This window comes from Fulmarus glacialis, unplaced genomic scaffold, assembly GCF_000690835.1.
Source record: "Fulmarus glacialis isolate BGI_N327 unplaced genomic scaffold, ASM69083v1 scaffold17499, whole genome shotgun sequence".
NCBI lineage: Eukaryota > Metazoa > Chordata > Aves > Procellariiformes > Procellariidae > Fulmarus > Fulmarus glacialis.
The window spans coordinates 26,095-33,435 of NW_009235503.1; positions in this window are offsets into that span (position 1 = coordinate 26,095).

The window sequence follows — 7,341 nt, forward strand, 5'->3', positions numbered from 1 at the left end:
GGTATGAAGCGCATTGCATATCCATAGCACTGAAGTATCAGTTTTCCATTCCTGGGCTGAAATTTGTTTCTACTTTTTGCTTCAAGTGGTTGTATTGTTCTGATTTCACGTACACCAGAGTAACTGATTTTGTTTTCTTGTGGAGTTACTTAACACCGAATAAAAATATAAAAGGACAATTGGACAGCGTATGTGTGTGTTCATTTTCTTTGTCTAACATATATAACTTAGATACAACACGGCAGTTAAGCATTAAATCTTTCAGAGAGAGAGCATGAGGTATGTAATTTGGGAGTCCTTTTCATTGCTGTAATTTTTTAATCTTTTTTATTCTTTTTCAATACAATGCAGGAAAATTAAATACACTGCATATGTTCTTTAGAAAAAAAAGACAAGCAAACATAAGCAGCTTAGTCCCCACTTCATTTATTTCTGTAGATGGTGTCATAATCTCATTCCAAAAATTAATTTCTAATGACAACTTCATGTTTAGAGAACACGAGACCTCTTTCAAAAAAAAAAAAAATTAAAACTCAAACAAACCCAGACCCTCTCCCACAAATCAGTCAAAGAACTTTTATATAGTACAGAATCTAAAATAGCAGACTTTATTTCTGCTTTCAACTTGTGCTCAGCCATCAAATGGTCAGTATCTCACTTCTACTTTTAGAAAAACTATCTGTGACAAGAAAATGCATACTCCTAAACCCATGGCAGGACCTCTTTTTATAAAAAGGACAAAAGACAGACCCAGTTTTGAACAGCTCACATTCAGCTTGGTGGAGACATGGGCATTATGTTGCTGCAAGTTTACAGCCATAACGACTTGGGATTCTGTGTAGAATGATTGCAACTCCCCTGAATTACAAGTGCAATGAAAACAACACATAAATACACACTTGGGAAATAATGGAAAATAATTGCTCTGTAAGGTCATTGGGTGAATACTTGTGTTCATTAGTATCTAGCATGCTTTAAACTTTGTAGTTAAAACTTTCAAAGGCATAAATTATTTTTAATTATTTCTTAAATACAGCAGGAGGAGTATTTTCATTGTGTTTATAGAAGATGCTTGATAAAACAATTAAATTTAATCAGCCAGGCCTTTCAATTGTTGTATCTGAATTATTAACTCCACATATCCTAAAGAATTAGTTTCCAATGTAAACAACGCTTCTATCATGCAAAAACCATTGCATAGTCCTTGGCAGCAACTGCATCTGTCAGTGGTAGGGCAGGCTTTAAATGCATGTCAAACTATGACTTCATGGGAGTGCTGTCCACAGTGAAAATACATGGAAAGGTACTGCAGCTCCTGGAGAGCCAGTCTTCCCAGGATTCCTTGACAGTAACTCATTCTTTTCCTGCCAGGACCAGCATATTTAAGTATTATCCCAAATGAATTTGTCATCTACCTTTCACAGACAGCATCTCACATAATTTTCTTTTATGACCTGTGAAACTAGTAGCAACAAGGCTCCAGAGGTTTGGGACAGATGAAACTTAACTGATATATTTTAGCTTTCTACAGTAAGATCCCTTTTCCAGTGTTCAAGTTGCTCTTAAAATGTATTATAATACGCAAGTGCCTGTAAATTTTATGAGCTACCTCTATGCTCCAAAATGATGATAATGGGATTAAAAGAAAAACCAAAGCTGACAGAGCTGGCAGTGGCTCAGCATGCTGCTGAGAAAAAGTGACTGGGTGGCAAAACATTGGTTTCCCTGCCCTACTTCATCGTTGTGTATAGCTTCACCTATAAAGAATGCACCAAGGACAGACACTGAGATGAGAGACTTCCATGTACGCTACCTTCTGCTACCTGACAGCCTTGCTGTAGGGCAAACGCTTCTGGAAGAACTGTATCTGTTGCTGTAATGTATTTGCAACCGTAGAACCCAGTTAATCCAAGAACCCGAGGAGGTGCAAAAGCAGTAGGAAGTGTCTCTTTATTCCCCTGCCACTACAAGGCAGGGTCACTCTTAACAACAGTAAGAGCTATACAATACTCTACAATTGCTTTTCACATAAAGATTTTAGAAATTGTTAATGAAGAAGGCTTAACTGCCTGTCATTTCTGTGTAGACTATTTTACTCACTACAAGAAATGGAGACAGTGAGATGTAACAACTCTCCTTCTATCACAGAATTGAGCAAATTCTTGAATTTCTTCTAAAATCAATCTAAACAATCAAGCCTGTTAAAATGCATAGGTGAGTATATTTTCATATTCATTTCAGTGTTTTTCTTGTTCGTAGCCAAGGAAATGCTTGAGCAAATGGCACTACAGTACAGCAGCAGTACTGAAAGCAAATACATAAGCCACCAGAATAGACTGCCTAAAAAAGGGACACCATTTCCATTACAGATTTTTAGGAACAGATTAGACAAATGTGTCAGAAATAATGTAGGTATGTATACATACATCCTGCCTTGGGGAAAAACAAGGAACTAAGTGATCTCCTGATTTCTCTGAATCCTGTTTTCCATACATGAAGAGCTTATATCTAGAAGGGCTATTAAATTGATTCATAGTTTACAGAGAAAAAAGAACCATTAGATTGCCTATGGTACATTAAAACTTGTGGAGTTTTTCCTTTATTGATCCCAAACTTGTGTTTGAAAAAAAAAGTACAACTTGTGTGTGGTTCAAGCCCATCGTCCAAAGAGTAATTTGCCTCATTATTCCCTACCTGCTACGGTGGGCCACCCTGATCCCTTCCAGATACAGGATGGAAATTGGTACTGAATTTTTCTTTTTTGCAGTTACTCTATTCATGCAATAATGTTGGCATGCTTTTTGTTCCTAATACCCTTTCGGTAGGATTTTTCCTTTTTCTCTTACTTTTTTTTTTTTTTTAACATTTCATAGCTTCTAGTTTTTGTATTGATGTTTGGCTTTTAATTGTCTTCACTTCGAGATGGGGTTTTAGCCCATAGTCTTTTGACTCTGGAACCCTTATTTATTTGACAACAAAGCCTTCTTCAAAAAGTCTCAATTGTCAGTCATGCTTTTAAATTATTTTTCTTCAATTTTTCCTATCATTTTATTCAATACAAAAATATTAAATTCTTTGAAGCACTGCAGATCCATGGAGACATATTTACTGGATCTGTTATCTGCCCAAATTCAATGTTACTTGGTTTCATTCATCATTACTAGTTCTAAACAACAACTAATTTTTAGTCTAGTACTTTTTTTTCCTAGCGAATTCCAATAGAAGGTTACCACACTTTGGGTGCAATGCCTTTTATGTTACAGAATTAATCTGTTTGCTTTTGGAAATGTAATTTAAATTGTGCTTGCTTAAGAGAATAAATCTGCTATAGCATCCCAACTTTTCATTATGCAGCTGTGCAAAATAAAAACCTTGTTTCCTTCTCTGTTACGATTTAGTGACGAGTTAAGATCCGTAACAGAAGTACCATGGAGGCTTTGTTAGCAATTATTATGGGCATTTAAGATTCCGCAGTTCTGAGACATCAATACGAGAAACAGTATTGTTAGTTGGTATAGTCTTACTCCTTCACACCTTATTACTCATTTTGTCTTTCCTATACAGCCTGTAGACAGTGATAGAAACATTCCAGTCACACACATCATGTTTCGGTAATATCAATTCAAATGTGCTGGGAAGTCTCGCACTATCTTCCCCTGCCTTTACTGCTCTTCATTTTCTTGCTGTCTCATGGAGGGGAACTTTAAACCATGTAAGTCTGTTCTTACCCAGTGTAACAGAAAGGTTAACAGTAATGGTAGTTATAGACCTGACTTCACTTCCCTCATCCTTTATCAGGTTTCAGTTCCTACAGGACGAGGCAGCCTTTTGGGAGAATGAAATGGCATGTTCTCCAGCTGTTCCTGATGCATCCCAAACCTATTAAAATGGTTTCATGCACAGACATTCCACTGCTAGTAGGAATGCTTGTGCAGAGGGTGGCTGTGCTGGAAATGGACTGCTATCAAACACAGATGTGCAAAAGATAGGCAAATACTAGTTTTGTGAGAACAAAATGAATTTGTCATGAATTTGAAGTAGAAGAGCATAGTATTCTCCATTTGTCAAAAACATCACCATTTGCTTGTGAGGTATTGATATTTTTTATCATCATCCTGCTCATTGCTACAAGTCAGTAAAAACCTGAATTTATTCATTGTTCCCTTTTCCCGTGCCATAAAACATGCATGTTACTTTACCATACATGCAAGTAATTCTGTAAAGCAAGAAGGAAAAAGATCCATGTCCCATCTCTGTTCTAACACTTACCTTTAAGAGAGAACTTCTCTGTCTCAGCATGATGGATGGTAATGAAGATTATCCATCACTTGCTACACTTGGTACACTTGCACTCTTGCTTATGTGAGCTAAAACTACCTTAAATGACAGTGATGGGGAATGGAGGAAGGAGCTGTTGTATCTTCACAATATGCAAATATTTGGCTAACTAGAGAAAAAAATATTATACTGTCTTCTAGTTTATGACAGAGAATTACTGACCTCAAGGTGGATAAGGAGCTGCACAGCTGATTCAAATGATACTCAGTTTGGCTGTCTCTGAAAGCTGCTTGCATCATATTTGGCTTCTGATGAATGAAAATTCAATCTAAATATTCCCATCTAGTTCGTAGAAAAAATTAAATTAAAAGTTGTATCAACTGCAAAATTGCTGAAGCTTCAGAACAGAACTGAGCCTAAGCAGAGAATGATTTCCCACATCTACAGGCGTAAGAAACTTGAGGGAAGCTTACGTTTCTGCTCCTTAATTCTACCTTGTTCTAAAGGAACAAAGGAAGGACTATTACTTTGCATACTTTTTTCATATGTAGTATATTTTGGAGAAACCAGTGAGAGAGAACAGAGCACAAACCCTTCAAGCTTTTTTGCAAAGTAACCATAAAACTGGCATATCAAATTCTGCTGGCATGAATATGAGTTTGTATGACAGGGCTTTTGAATTGAATGTTTTCAGAAAATTAAATTCTCTAGCACTGATCTATTATTAGACCATGTAGATGTTTTTTGCCTACTAGGTGAACATCAGTTGCCAATTTGAGGCTGCTCTATGTAGTGCTGCATTTCTACACAATAGCCACAGGCAAGACACTCTTGAACAAAACATCAGGATTTTGTCCCAATAATTTTTACAAAATTGAGTATTTTACAGGTTTACCCAACCCTGAACCAATGGCAGAGCACTGATAATAACCATGCTGAGTAAGTGCGACAACTAACTTCTTACCATGCTTTTGAGGATTTACTTACAACCCATCTGTTAAAACAGGAAGATTTGATTTCTCAGCATGCCCTTCTGGATGAACTTTAAATTTTGCACAGCTGAAAGACAAAGGTGCTAAAGGTCCCCTTTGAACTTAGTTATGCATTTATACTTCCCGTACCTGCTAGTACCTGTTCTGTTTCTTTTCAATAATTAGGAACATGCCATGCTTCCATGAGAGCTAATGGTGTGACGCTGTATTTAGTCACATGTCAGCCCTTCAGCTCTTACCAATACAGAGGAACAGTAATACACAATACTTGCAGACAGAAACTACATTATCTCGGATGGAGGCGGCTTTAACAGAACTGATGCTAACTGCTAACGCAAAAAGTCAACTTTTGCTAATCGCTCCCACCAACCAGAAATGCTATTTACCCTTTTCCACGAGTTATACAGTCATTCACAGGCAATAAAGAGTATTTTTTTATATTGACGAAGCTGTGATTTTCCGCCAACATTTTGAGGCTGACCCTGGTATTTTTACACAGCCTAGCACATTGGGACTCTGGCTGTTCTGTGTTTCTTCAGTGCAAAGAACAGTAAGAATTTTGTTGTGAGTGGGTATCAAAAAACGTACTGGCTGAATAGCAAGAGTCATCTGTGGGTTGGAAATGGAAAATTTCCACTAAAATAAATCACTTAGAATGGGATTTCAAAGGTATTATGATTGTTAGGCAAAATTCCATCCTTAAATAAGTGCTGACTCAAAAAGTGTTTAAGCACCTAACTCCTTGTGTGATTTGAAACTTTTAGCTGTATTCTGCACTCTGCTACTGCTGGAAGATTTCCTGCGGCACATTCTTCTAATAGTTTCTTCAGCCAAAATAACATTACAAAGATAGGAGTATCATTATTTCCTTTGGAGACACTCTGCAGACTTACAGAATCCATGACTCTGTATTTCCATTCTGTTATTTATCCTAGGAACCTAACAACTTTGACCCAAGTCTGATGATACCATGATGACAATACACTCTTCTGGTTGCTCCAACAGAAGAATTGATTCCCACTCTCAAAACAAGAAGGAAAATGTTAATACTGAAAAAGGAGTTAGTGACAGCATATGCTCCAGAATAGTAGGTCTCTTGCATACAAACAAGTTTATAGTGCTTCAAAGCTGTTTTGCTTTTATTTACCTTCTTTCAATAGTAATATGCAAGCTGTCTTGCAGAGGTAGCAGTGACTTTCAAAGAAAGATATGGAGAAATCAGTGCCAATCTTAATTACATTGATATCCATCTTAGAAATCCTGCAGAATAAGCACTGAAATCTATCAGTCTCTGACCCAGTCACAGAAAGTTATTGCCGAAGTATAATTTTTGGTTCATGGTAGGTTTTCAGTGCCTACTTCTCATCTTGATAATGACCTAATTCTCATCTTGATAGCATGGAACGGGTGTCAATGGGGTCATGGTGGCAAGTACTTCCATACAAGTTTACCTCAGCGTCTCGCAATTTATTCAGGTGAACTTGCCCACATCAAAGCTTGCACAATCATGGCTTTGCTCTTCTTGATATTGAACTAATTACATTAACATAAGTTCAGATATTTCTGCATTTGCTGCACTCACACTTCCAGCTTCAGGGTAGACCTAAGAGGTGTGAGGCGATGAGAGGCTGGTACTTACATCCTCAGTTAAGATGGGGGACAACTTTATCTTACTACCATTCTACAGACATGATCACTGAGTCTAAGTGCAAAACACGTGTGACCTTTGTGGAAAAAGGCAAAAACGAGTTTCAAAGATGGTAAGGAACCATGAGAGCTCTGCTCCTGCAAGGTACTGAGTGCTCCCAACTCCTTTGATTTCAGTGTGGAGGTGGAGAGAAGGGATAGGTGCAAGATAGCTTGACTATGCAAACGCCAAAAGAGAGCACTTTGAGATGGAAGGTAAAGATAAGAGAATTGAAAGATAAATCAAACGTGCTAGAATAGCAATTACCATCCTAGAGCCTCCGCTTTCGGCATTACAGGTCAGTTCCACAGAGCCACGGATACACCTTCGCTTGATGCCCCAGACCTTCCGCAGTCCGAACCTGCAAAACCCACCAAATTTTGT